We start from the raw sequence: 14398 nt of genomic DNA, 5'->3' as shown, positions 1-14398 counted from the left end.
GGAAGTGTGTGTGTGTGGTTGTGGGTGTGTGTGTCGGGGGGGGGGGGCGGGGGGCAGTGACACTTACATATCCCTACTCTTATAAAAAACAGAGTTGGTGCTGATGGTGTTCCCGCCATCCTACAATATAGGCCATCCGATTTATACCCGACGGATAGGAAGGAAAGTGTGGCAATTTTGCAAAAAGATACCCACACCCCTCTCCGCATTTGCAAATAAGGCATTCCCTCGTTCATCCTTTTCTCTGACAAGATAAACTACTCATACAAATGCATCTTGATGTTCGGTGCAACGCATGGGCATCTTGCTAGTAGGGAGAAGGAGTTTGTGTGACACATATCTAGCTATATTAAGGGATAGGTAGATAGCATTTGTGCGAGGCATACTTAAAGCATCACGAAGATAAACAAAAATGTGTGCATGCAAGTGCCGGAAAAAATGAAGCGAGAAACAATGTGTTGGAGAGAGAGAGAGAGAGCGAAATCTCAAAACAAAAGGTGCTCTGTTGGAATCCCATTATATGTATTCATATGGTTCCGGAACTCGAGTTAACCTTAGGCATATGTGTGAGAGACATTATTATACTTTGAGACATTAGTGGCTATGGGTGGGCGGAATTAAAGGGGTGGGCGTGTTCGATAGAGAGAGCGTGTGTGTTTCTGTGTGAGCGACATGTAGGACGGGGTAGAAAGATGAATTCTAACCTTGACGGAGGGAGAGAAATACACGAAGTGCGCGTGTGTGATTCCGATGACCACAGGGAAATGAGATATGTATGCGTGTGAGAGAGATTGCACAATTCATTCACGTAACACTGTCTAGCGATCGTGGATGTGCATCGCTTGAACGTAAATCAATATCTACTTCGTATCGTGGCCAAAGGTACAATATCGATTCAACACTATAAAGATTGGACACTCACATATCACATTTTTTCTATTTAAATAAACCTTTTCAGTTGTGCATGCCAAAGTTATAGTGATGTTTCTTCAAACAACCAATGTAGCTATCATGTACATGCACCATTGTTACTCTTGAATTCAAAATCATTAGTCTTGGATGATTTAAGGTTCTATTATGAAGTAATATATGTAATATTCATATATGAATTCAACGGGTACACAATTTATGAAATGGAGGCTATGTAATCATATGAGGTAACACTTTTAAGTAGTAGACTTCTTTTTGTGCGCCTATACACTAACACGTCAATGCATTATGTTTAAAGTAAATAACCAATTGCACTAAATTATCTATTTACACGAGAAATACATAGGCTGAGCGTTTGATCCCTTTTTTGTGAACGTACCACTACACCCGTACGATTGGTCGCGCCCGTGTGAACGTCCAACTTATCGGTGCATCATCCCGCGTTATTGTCTTTTTTCTGGGGTGGACACACAAGTTATTAACTGCTGACGCGTGCCCCGTGTACACAGTCTCGCATGACCTTCCCGCTAGCACGGTCCAAAATTAGTTGAAACTGGATACGGACGATCCCGCGGGCGGCAAAATCTCCCGCCTCCTTCTAAAATTTCCGCCACCTTAGTGTTTAGCATGCGAAATTCCCCTTTTGTCCTTGGTGCACGGAGGCCAACAGTTACAACACCACCCTCATCTACATAATAGGTCGGGGCTGCTTTGGTAACTTCCGGTTCCCCCCACTACACGACACCCCCATTTCCCCTCCCCCTCCCGCAAAAACGACTAACTCCACAGCACCAGAGCATCTCACATCACGCCGTCCGTACTTCATCGGCCTTTCTCCCCTCCCCTCTCGAAACCCTAGACTGCTCATCCACCGGCGTACCAGAGCCCATTCACTGCCAGCGGCGTCCACCTCGCCGGATCTGCTTCTGCGGCCGCATCTACCCCTCCCACCTCCCCTAGAAACAATTAGACATCTCATCCACCACTGTACCACAGCCCATTCAGTGTCCGCCTTGTCCACGGCGCCGGATCTGCTTCGTCGGTACTCTCGTCAACTGCAGCGCATCTGCAGCAGCTCATTCGTACTCCCCACCGGAGACGCTTCATCCACACCCCCCGGAGCCGCCCTACCGACGCCCCCGTCAACGGCCTCTGATCCTCTTCTCCGACACCTTCCTCAACCCTACCGGAGCCGCTTCGTCGACAACATCGTCAACCCCACCGGAGTAGCTTCACCTATACCATTTTCAACACTACTGGGACTGCTTTGCCAACTCACAAGTCCACGGCCTCAGATCCGCTTCCTCGCACCCTCATCCAACCTACCAGAGCAGCTTCTGACGCCCCGTCCACGGCCGCAGATCCTCATTGTTGACACCATCCTTAACCCAACCACCGGAGCAGCTTCACCTACGCCCTCGTCCACGGCCACAGATCCGCTTCGCCCACACCGTAGTCCACCCTACCGGAGCCGCTCCACAAACACCCTACTCGACGGTTCTAGATCTCCTTACCGGACCCCGACAGCCAGCGCAGCGTCATCACCCTTGACGTTTCTAACCTGATTCCCACCATCTGGCAAGATGCCAAGCACCCGCCACGGCCTAGGTACTTGTCACCTTTAAACCCGTCCAGCATCACCTGCCTGATGTACTTCAAATATACTAACAGGCCGCTTTTACCTGTTATGCAGCTGGCAAAAACTACAAGGACGATGTTTCTTATGGATCTAACAGCTTGGCCAACCAAGATCCTGGACCGAGGCATTGCCATGATCTTGTAAGCGTGTCTCTCTCTCTCTTGTATTGTTCTGTGCCTGCCAGCGTGCTTTGCTAGGATTTTTGACCAGTAATCCCTTTGTGCAGACAATGATTTCTACTATTGGCTGCTAAATTAGATATGTAGATGTCATACATGATACTACCTCGTACCTATGTTCCTAAATATAAGTCTTTCTAGAGATTCCAATATAGGCTACATACGGAGCAAAATGAGTGAATCTACACTCGAAAATGCATCTATATACATCTGTGTGTGGTCCATACTAAAATCTCTAAATAGACATATATTTAGGAACAGAGGCAGTACACTACACAAAATCGTAGGTGGCATGTAGGAATTCCAGTACACTACATTAGGCTCCCTTAGAGTGCCTGCTAGTCCAGCACACAGAGTCATGGCTTGTTTATGCTACGCACACAATCATTAATTGGTGGTTTAAATATGCGCAAGGGATATCCAATGTATTATCATGTAGAGATGTCTGAAATTAGCCGTGCCAACTTGCAGATTGGGTTACACAATGAAAAAGTACAAGATGTATGTGGCAATTTCATGGAACATCGCAAAAAAGGAGAGCCAGCGGTGAGCCTATACAGTGTGCTATGGTACGTCACTCCTCCATTGCAATCATCGTGACATGTTATTTGTATGTCAGTTCTATTGGCCAAGTTTCTTAGGGACAGTTATTACGAGTTATCCTAAGAAAATAAGCACATGTGAATATAAGCTCCATGTAATAAGCCAACCAGTTCTTTTCATTGCGTTTTCAGCTTATCTTTGGTATGATAAGTGAAAAGTCTAGATTGCATTATATTTTTTCATTTTGCTGCCCATATGAAAATTAATTTGACTTGCAAACATCACAAATTGAACCCAGTGCAGTAATTAATATGATAGGAAAACAGACCATCACTATTTGCTCAAAATGCAAATACAAAGATACCATCTACTTGGCACGATCTACTTTGGTCAATGTTTTCCATAGAGATCCCATTGCCTAATTTAAACAAAAAACGCATGACCCACATTTAAATGAAGAACAATTATTTATTGAAATTCGATGGTCCAAGTGGCTGGTTATTATCATATAGCAGCACCACCTGAAAGCAACATATAGCAGCAGCAGCTCATAGCAACTCATCATACAGCAGCAGCAGTGTACAATTCATCATATACCAGCAGCAACTCATAGCAATTCATCATATAGTAGCAGTAGGAGCAGCTCATAGCAATTCATCATATAGCAGCAGCAGGAGCAGCTCATAGCAATTCATCATATAGCAGCAGCAGGAGCAGCTCATAGCAATTCATCATATAGCATCAGCAGGAGCAGCTCATATCAATTCATCATACAGCAGCAGCAGGAGCAGCTTATAGCAACTCATCATATAGCAGCAGCAGCAGTAGCTCATAGCAATTCATCATATAGCAGCAGCAGCTCATAGCAATTCATCATATAGCAGCAGCAGCTCATAGAAATTCATCATATAGCAGCAGCAGGAGCAGCTCATAGCAATGCATCATATAGCAGTAGCAGAAGTAGCTCATAGCAATTCATCGTATAGTGGATCAAAATGAAAATTTGGCAAAAAATCAGAGGAGATCCTCACCTTGTTGGATGAGCTCATCCTTCAACAGCACCTCAAGGCCACGGCCTGGGAGGTGGGGAGGGGGAATAAGGTGCCTTCTACCGCAGTGTGGCATCAGCCGTAGTTGTGCAGCGCCTGCCGGAGTAGTGCGTTGGACGAACCACAGTGGAGCAGCTGCTGGAGACCATGAGAATGAGGGGCGGCACCAGATGGAGGAGCAGCTAGGGAGATTTGCCCCAACCCGCCGGCCATGTAGCCTAGCTAGACAGAGCATCGTCGAGGACCAGGCCAGATGGGACCAGTGGCGACGGCTTGCTGGAGGAACCCTAGTGTTGCAGGCAGGGGATCGAGGTGGAGGGAAAGGGGAGAAAGATGCAAGCGGGCAGGGCAATGAACGCTTGCGTGTTTTTTTACTTGAGGGTGAGGTGTGACGCAGGCGTCACCAGTTGCATTTTGAGTGTAATATAGGCAGACAACAGAGTCATTTCACTATTCCCCTTCCCTTCATTTTTAGTGAGGTTCTACCCGAAACACCCCCCTCCAAAGCGAAATTAGTTAAGCCCAAGCCCATAACTCAAAAATGACTTCTTTACATCTTTTATGGCTTATTTTGATAATAAGCCCTGAAAAGGCGGAATAGAACTGGCCCTTAACCTGCAATTCAATTGTGCGTGCAATGATGAATCACTCCTGCCTGCTATAGGGCACATTTAGGCATCATCATACATGGCATAACCTAATACATGTGCATTCCATTGTAGAATCTGGAATATGCAATGTTTATGTTAGTTCATACGTTGCACATGATGTTTAAATGCCCCTTAAATCTGGTCAGTCAAGTGATGGTCTTTAAGCCTCCTTCTTTGCTTCTTTTCTTGATATGTAAGATTTGCTCACACATCTGTTCAATTGCTTGTTTGCATCAGCCAGCCATACTAGGACTGTTTGCTTTGATTACTTGTTGTTCTTGACCTAACACTCTAACAGAGGTTGTCAACGATTTAAACACTAAGGGCTGTTGTAGTGGGGCCTTTTCTAACTCATAGGTGACATAAAGGTTTGGCTGTACACTAAAGTAGGCTCTCCAAGAGTACCTGGAGATGCAGTTCGAAGGTATGCCTAGTTTTTACATAGTGCACACATAGTAAATGCTCATTTCATTGTGTGCAAGTGCAAGAGATGCGGCATGTTTCATTATGTGGTGTTGTTTTGTTATAATCTCATCCTTTTGTGTTCACAGACTGGAAAGTATGCATATTTATCTTCCAAGGAGATGAGTAACTAGTTTGTGTCACCTTGCAGAGGGGGTGCAATGAAGATAAGATTGAGGATTTCCAAGTACAAGATGTTAGGAAGGAGCCTTGCAAGAGAAGTAGGAGCTGCGCTGAGCCTCTTCAACCTGTTAAGGTAAGTCACTGTATCCAACTCAATAGTTCAATTCCTTGTTTGTTTCAGGCATAGTTAATTTGCTCTTTTCAGTTGCTTTATTTGTCCTCAGTTAATGAGATGCCCAAAGAATGATGTCTGATGTTGGGTACTTGTATAACTATTAGTTGACATAATTAAAGGCCTTACCATTTAATTACTCTGCCGAAGTGTGCCTGAAGCTTTGAAGTCTATTAACCAACTATTATTGAATGAGGCTCACAATCTAGTTTATACTAGGCTAATGATTGCATAGTTTTTCTTGTTGTAGTATGTTTGTATGAAATCCTCTGCTGTTCATTATGCTCCCTAAGACTTTAATTGAGCTACAGAATGGCCAACTGCTTGCTTACTTCTATGCAACGTGTTGTCTAAATTTGTAACTTGTCTGTGTTTTGGATTGGGCCCCAACATCATGCTCCTCTGGTGAGCTAAGAGAGATTTCTGTATGCAAGCTGCACAAACTACCTTTTTTATAATTTTTAAAATATCACCTGCTTATGCTTCATGACGTGTAACATTATTGTTAGTCCTGTTTTGCCATGTACAAAATAGTCTGTCTTGCTCGCTTCACTGTTGTAACTATATTTTTGCCCTAGTCATGTGTACTTACAGAAACATTTCAGGATGAAGTGACATCAACACAAAGATCTGCGAGCAGTGCGGCATGGCCGTTACCGAATGATTATGGATTGGAATTGGAATGTGCTGATGTTCTCGAGCATCAACTAGAGGTGGCAAGACAACGTGTACATGATTCTGAACGTACAATCAACAAGTTGAGACTGGACATGCAGGTATTAGATGCAGGAGTCAAAAAAATGAAACAAGACACTGAGGTAACAACGAAGGAATTGGAGATTTTGCAGACTGAAATTTGTGCTATCTAAATCCGGCCAATCCTATTTTCTGAAGAGATTATAGTTCAAATGGTAAGTTATGTTGATGCGCGTCCATGATGTATGAGCTGTATTTGCCCAGTGTTTGTAATTTGCTGTTTGTGTATGCTTTATTATCACTGGTGCCGAACCATAATGCCCAGTGGGTATAATCGGCTGTAATTTCTTTGTTGTATAGTGTAGGATTATTCTATGTTTCTATGCCTTAGTCTCTTTATTGTATAGTGTATGTTTTTTAGAGGTGATAGTATAGAGTAGGATAATTCTTTGAATATGCTATATCATTCAAACGGGGGCCAACTCGCCCAAACGTTGCAGTGACCATGGCCCTCCACAGGCCGTACGTTCCATGGGCCATCTACGGGACGGACGATCCCTGGCCTTCTGTGGCCGTCGGATTCGTGGGCCTTCTATGGACTGCCGGATCCATGGGCCTTCTATCGGCTGTCGGATCCATGGGCCTTCCATGGGCCAGCGGATCCATGGGCCGTCGGGTCAATGGGCCTTCTATGGGTCGTTGGGTCAATGAGCCTTCTACGGGCCGTCTCATCTATGGGCCTTGTACGGGCCGTATAAGGGGCCGTAAACGGGCTAGAGTGGAAATCGTACGTTTTATGGGCTGACCATAACGGGCCGTTAAACGGCCGTATTTGATGATGCTATGAAAATGGCCCAACAGATTAACGGGCCACAAACGGGCCGACCGTATCCACGGGCTGAATTTGGCCCACAAGCAGAAAAGGCCTGTAACGGGCCGTAAGTAAACGAATGCTGGAAATGAGCCCAAGAATAAATGGGCGCTGAGAAGGCCGAAAGATAACATGGGCTGGAAACGGCCCAACGGTATAATGGGTCGTTAATGGGTATAAAGTGATACACTGTTAATCACGGGCCAGTTCTACCACGGGCCGTTAACGGGTCGAGGGTTACTAAGGGCCTCAGATGGGCCGAAAGACGTCATGGGCCATACATGGGCCGGAAGTTAAAACGGGCTGGAATTATATTGGACGGCCCACATGACGCTACTGGGCCTAATTCGGATAGGCCGTAAACGGGCCCTGGGTTAGCGGGCTGTAAATGGGCTATATGCGAATAGGCCGTTAACAGGCTTGCCGTGGGCCGGCCCGCCACCTTTTGACCAAGTCAAACGGGACGGTCTTTTCACAGGAATGGGCCTCTGTTGGGTCGTGCCACGTGTCGACGTATCATAGGCGCTTTGGGTCCAATGAGTGGATGACATATGTCCCAACGGTGAGCCGACACGTGTTTCCTCCAGCCATTGATGATTTTACACGTGGAAAATCCCCATTGGTCAGGGTTGTTAACGGGTTGTCGGATCCAAAACCGGACCCGATAGCTTAATGGCGTTCCGTTCCGGTGGATGCCACGTGTCGGTCACCCTTGACGAAAGCACTTCTGTGACGCGCGATTTATCGTCATGGAAGTGGACACTTTCGTGATAATAATTTTGGTAATGTCATGGAACACTTCCACGACAGCACAGGTATGACTATCTTGATTCTGTCATAAATTTGTCATGGATGTACATGCATGACAAAAAACGCGACCTACTGTGACAAACATGTATCATCACGGAAGTGTATTTTTTTGTAGTGGCCTCCCGAGCCTTGGTTCCGATGTGGGCGATGGCGTTGGAACCCTCGGGCTCAAGGGTGGCGGCTCTACGGGTGTCGGGCAAGTTGCCCCGGCAAGGCTCTTGCCGGGGCTGTGGAGGTCGCCCCGGCAAGGGTCTTGCCGGGGGAGTCCACCTCGCCCCTCTGCTCTTTGTGTTTCTGTCTTGGCGTTGCTCTAGTTGTCTTGTGGTTTTGCTTCTTCTGCCCCGCCAAGGGTGGCCAGGGACGTGGGGCTGCGACTGCCCGCGCACAAGTAAAGGGGTGCAAAAAGGGACCCCTACTTTTGTACACCAACAGGAGCCCCCGGGCCTGGGCCACATATAAGCGCGGGGCGTTATTGGGCCGGGCCCAGAACGGTGCGCGGTCGCGCGTGCGGTGGAGTTTTTACCGCAGTAACTCCCTCGCTCGCTTGCGCTTCCCCACGACCCGTGTTGAACGCGCAACGTGGGGGTCGTGCGTGACGTGAGGGTCATGTGTGGGGCGGTTGCCGCCCTAATGTGTCACATCGCAGTAAATGGTAAAGGGGCAGCCCGCGCCTTCCCAAAAATAAAGGGGAAACTGCAGGCGCGCTGCTCATTTACCCTCCGGGTCTCTTCAATCTCGGAACTGCCGTCCCCCTCTTCTTCCTCAAAGCAAAAACTCTCTTGCTTCTGTTTGCCGCCGCCGCCGCCATTGCTCTTGATTCTTCGCCCCCCTCCAGCTGCAATGGCGCCCAAAACCAGCAGGGGCAAGGGAGTGGCCAAGGATGCCGGGGAGAGGGAGGCGCCAGAGAGCGAGTTGGCAGCGCTTCGAACGCAGCACGCCTACTTCCCCTCTACGGTCGACGCCGTCCATCTCAAGGACTACTTCAAGCCTCTGTGGGGGGTGAAGACGACGGGGCATCCGGCCACGCACATCATCCCCGCCGATTTTGCCGAGGCCGGCCCTAATCGGTATCCTTTCTTTGTCGACTACTTCTCCTGCGGTCTCTGCCCCCCTTCTCCGATTTCTTCAATGAAGTCATGCACACCTACAGCATCCACCTTGTGGATTTCACCCCGAATGCGGTGGTGTGCATGGCCATTTTTGCCCATCTCTGTGAGGGCTTCGCCGGAGTGCATCCCAGCACGGCGCTCTTCCGCCACTATTTTTACCCTCGTATCCAGAAAGTAGGCGCCATCTCTGGCTGTGTCACCTGGATCCCAAGGAGCCAGGAGAAGGGTACGTACCCAGAGGGCGCCCAGAAGGAGAGGTGGGAAGAGTGGCAGGGCCGATGGTGCTGGACTAAAGAGGAAGATCCGCAGGAGTTCTTTCGGGTCCGTCAGGCGCCGCCAGTCCGTAGAGATGACTGGGGCGACGTTGATGCCAATGATAAGAAGCTCTCGGTCGCCACCACCAGGATCCATCGCCTAACCGTGGCCGGGCTCACCCTTGAAATGATTGGGGCTGATTTCATCCGCCGCCGGATCGCCACATTGCATAACAAGGGGAGGCCGGCCTGGGATTATAGGAATGTGGCCGGCATCATGAAGCTCCGCCCTGGCTTGAACCACAACTTCACGGTGATGGGGCACGCCCACTTTTGCCAGAGGCTCTTCCAGCTCGATGTGGACCGCGATGGCAGGGCCGAGAGGACCGGCAAGGCCGTCAAGGGGCCCTTGTTTGGGTTGCCGGCGGGAGTGGTACCGCTGAGCAACAATTCTTGCCAGACCGACATCATTGCTATGATGTCGGACTTCAATGCACACGGCCTTCACCCGAGCTGGGTCGAGCCGGAAGCAGAGTAGGTGCAAGACTTTTTCGATAGCTTGTCGGAGAAGTACATCCGTGATGAGCCAGCGCTTATCCGGGATACCACCAAGGAGGAGCTGGATTATATTGCCGCCAGGGCGGCGGAGGCGGAGCTTGCTCGGGAGGCCGGCAGCGCCGGCGCCGTAGAGGACGAGGCCGGCGCGGCCGCGGAGGACAAGGAGCTCGCCGGATGGGTGGAGTCTGCTGGGGAGGCCAGCAGTGCTGGCATCGGGGCTCCTCTTGTCGAAGATGTGGTCGAAGAGTCGACCGAGAGGGAGGCCGAGGCCGACGACCCTTCGGTCCCAGGGAGGAGATGCGTCCTGTGCCGGGATGGCTCCGGCGAACCAGTTCGGCCCGACAGGGCCGTGCCACGGCAACAGGTTCAGGAGCAGTCTGTGCGCCAGACGAGGGCCGCGGCAACGAAGAAGGCGGTGAAGGCCGCGGTGGCGAAGAAGAAAGCGACTGCCTCTTCTTCGTCCAAGCGTCGCCAGACTCCATCCCCTTCTTCTCCTCCCGCGGATGTCGACACGGAGGTCGTCTTCAATTTTGGGTCTCTCAGCCCAAGGAGGAAGATGAAGCCAGTGGAAGAGGAGGTGGAGGAAGAGTAAGTGTCTCACCCCCCTTATCCCCTGACTTTACTACTGTGTCATATTTACTTGACCTGATATTGTCTTCACAGGGACACGGAGACGCTGGGGCAGAGGGTGGCGAAGAGGGCCAAGGCCTCGACGGGCAACAAGCCCCCGGCGGGTACTTCGAGTATGCCACTGGTGGTAGAGAGCAGCCCTCGACGCAACCCCCGCTTCATCCCCCAATGTGAGTCCATCACTCACTCCTCCATTGATGATCTTTGGGGCATGAATCTTTGATGCTGATCTTGCCGGGTTTGCAGGAGAAGTACGGCAGCAGGAGGAGCCGCCAAGGGCTACCCCCAACATGCCGCCCCTCTCGACTACGCTGCCCCGAGGGGCGTCCCCGGCAAGGGCGTCCACCACCGAGCCCAAGCCCATGGAGGAGGAGGAGATGAACTTGGGTGCCGGTGGTTCCACCCGGCAACGAACGTTGGCGGGGAGGGCGCCACTTCTTCCCAGCCTGGTGCAGTTAAGTTTGCTCACTTCCCGTCCCTGTTCTTCCTTCTTCTTCTTGAGCCTTGACCTTGGCTCTGCCTCATTCCCTTTCTTGGTGTCCTGGCCCTTCCTCGGCGGACCGGGAGGACATCGACACCGTCATCGAGGAGGTCGCCAGGGACGCCGAGGCTGAGGCCGACAAGATCGCCGCCGAGGAGGCCACCAAGACCGCTGCTGAGGATGCTGGCAAGGGGCCCGCCGGGGAGGCCGGCAAGGGGCCTGCCGGAGAGGCCGGCAAGGCCGCTGCCGAGCAGGGGATGGTTGACGACCAGCCTTCTTCCTCCCCTGCCTCCGGCTCGGGTAAGTACCTGAAAGTGAGCGACGACCTGTTCGTCCATCTCCCAGGGACGGCGAGCACCAGGGCACCCACCGAGGGGGAGGTGTTCGATGCCGAGGTGCTCGCCGCTGCCGGGCTTGAGGTTTTCGATGAACCGAGCGCCGGTGGCAGCGGTTCCCAGGAGGAGCAGCTCCTTCGGGGCATGAGAGCCAACTTCCAGAAGCTCCAGGCGCTCCACCGTGCCCGCCTGGACAAGGCAAATTCCAGGATGGTGGCGGTGGACAAGGCGGAGGCGGACCTCGCGGGGCGCATCGCCGAGACGCAGGCCTGGTTCCGCCAGGCCCACGAGGAGCTGAAGGTCGCCCAGGATCTGCTGGCCGAGCGCAAACAGGAGCTCATTTTGAATCAGGCTGACATCGAGAAAGCTCAAGAGACGGCGAGGGAACAGGCCGCCAAGGACGAGGCCGCTTGACATCAGCACCAGGCCGAGCTGAACTCCCAGGAGGAGGACCTTGCCGCTCGTGAGGGGGCGCTCGCTGCCACACTCCACGGCAAAGATGAGGATATCGAGAAGCTCGTCGCACAGCGGACCCAGGAGCTGGAGCAGAAGCACAAGGAGGCGCTCAATGCCCAAGCCCTGGTCCATGCCGGCAAGGTGAAGGAGCTGGAGGTGGAGCGGGATGGGCTGAAGGAACAGGCCCTGAAACTGGCGAAGGAGAAGGACACGCTCAACGGTGCACTGGTGGAGGCGCAGGCCGCAGTCCTCAGCAAGGCTGAGCAGCTCTCCAAGGCCAATGACTCCATCAAAGACCTGAAGCTGAAGCTGGAGGGTCTTGAGGGGAAGCTTTCGAAGGTCAGGGCCCAGGGGGAGACAGGGCCCGGCAGCCAATATTTTAATATCACTTACGGCAAGATGGCCATCCACGTGGCCGGTGCATGCTATCTTGAGGGGATGCTTGTCGAGATAAGGCTGCCGGAGCGGACACCCATGCCGTGGTGCTTTGAGGACGGATCCTTAGCACCCTGCCGGAAGGGCATTTGCTGCCGGGCAGGCCACCTTGCCGCTGCTAGTGCGGTCGCTTGAACTATCGAGCGGACTTGAAACAAGACAAGAGCGCTGCTAGTAGCGGGTAGGGCATCTTGCCGTTCTTAGCGTGGCCACATGAACTGTCGAGCAGACTCGAGACAAAAACAAGGGCGTTGCCAATAACGGAAGGGTCCCATTGCGTGTAGGTTTCCCATACAAGGAGCAAGATCTTTTGGGGAGGACAGACTTATATAAACGAAAATAGCCAAAATTTTGCATGACTTAGCTTTTTGGGGCCACGTGGATGGCCGTCGAGGCTGCGGATGGCACCAGAGGGCGGTCGATCAACGTCGCCCTCTCCCTTCGACCCATCCTCATGGAAGAGTCACTGCGTCGGCTCCTAAGCCAGATTTCCACGACTTGCGCCCCCTACCTGGCGCGCCAAAGATGTCGGGGGAAACGATACCTATGGGATCACTGGAATCCCTTCTACGGTTGGCGGGCGCGGGGCTGTGGAAAGAGCTGGATCAACGCGGGGGGGGGGGGATTATCCAGGTTTAGGCCGCAAGTGATGCGTAATACCCTACTCCTGCTGGTTTCTATTTATCTGGTGTTTTCGGACTAGCTACAAAGCGTGCAGGGTCCAAAAAGTCTGAATCCTCCCCCAGTACGCCGCGGGCCTCCTTTTATAGACGAAGGGGCTGCCACAGTGGCACATAGGAGGTGGAAAGCTATACAGTGGTTTGAGTCTATCCTCTGGCACCCTAGGACAAACGCATTTAATGCGCTGCCGACGTGCCCTTCTTGCTTTATCGGGGACGGCGAGGAAGCTTGTCCCAGCTGTCGCCGTCTCGCCTGGCTTCGACGCGCGTCCGAACTGACGAGGCGTGTAGTGCCATGCTGGTTGGCTGGCTGCTGAGTTGGTGCGGTGGCAGAGTCTTCACGAAGATCTGCATGCCACCACGCAGGTGCTTGCTGAGTTGGTCTAGAGGCCGCATGTCGCCACGCACGTGTTCGCCTAGTTAGTTGGCTGGCAGCTGCATGGGAACGATGGTGGAATCTTGGCAGATGTGGGCCTGGCTATGGCCCTGCGGATGTCTTTGGCAAGGGGCTTGCCGGGGCCCGGCAAGGGTCTTGCCGCGACGCCGCGGTCATCCCCGGCAAGGATCTTGCCGGGGGTCTCGTGGGTTTCCTTGGCAAGGATCTTGCCAAGGATCGCCGTCTTCTAGTACTTCATCTAGTCTTGTATGCTTCTAGTCTTCACAAAGATCAGCATGCCACCACGAAGGCGCCTCCCGAGCCTTGGTTCCGATGTGGGTGATGGCGTTGGAACCCTCAGGCTCAAGGGTGGCGGCTCTGCGGGTGTCGGGCAAGTTGCCCCGGCAAGGCTCTTGCCGGGGCTATGGAGGTCGCCACGGCAAGGGTCTTGCCGGGGGAGTCCACCTTACCTCTCTACTCTTTGTGTTTCTGTCTTGGCGTTGCTCTGGTTGTCTTGTGGTTTTGCTTCTTCTGCCCCGCCAAGGGTGGCCAGGGGCGTGGGGCTGCGACTGCCTACGCACAAGTAAAGGGGGTGCAAAAAGGGACCCCTACTTTTGTACACCGACAGGTTGTATCGGTGGTCGATAGAACTTGAGGGAATATTTGTTCTACCTTTAGCTCCTCATTGGGTTCGACACTCTTATTTATCGAAGAAGGCTACAAACGATCCCCTATACGTGTGTGTTATCAAGACCTTTTTCTGGCGCCGTTGCCGGGGAGCAATAGCGTGGGGTGAATCTTCTCGTGTGTGCTTGTTTGCTTTATCACTAAGTAGTTTTTATTTCCTACTCTAAGTTGTTCTCTATCTTTAGTTATGGATATGGAACACGAAACACCAAAAAAATTAGTGGTACTTGCTACTCATGGAGATGGGGAACCTCCTAAAACCCTCGATGCTCG

Source organism: Triticum aestivum, chromosome 1D (assembly GCF_018294505.1).
Source record: "Triticum aestivum cultivar Chinese Spring chromosome 1D, IWGSC CS RefSeq v2.1, whole genome shotgun sequence".
NCBI classification, from domain to species: Eukaryota; Viridiplantae; Streptophyta; class Magnoliopsida; order Poales; family Poaceae; genus Triticum; species Triticum aestivum.
The sequence above is the reverse complement of the archived record's forward strand: the minus strand, read 5'-3'. Positions refer to the sequence as shown.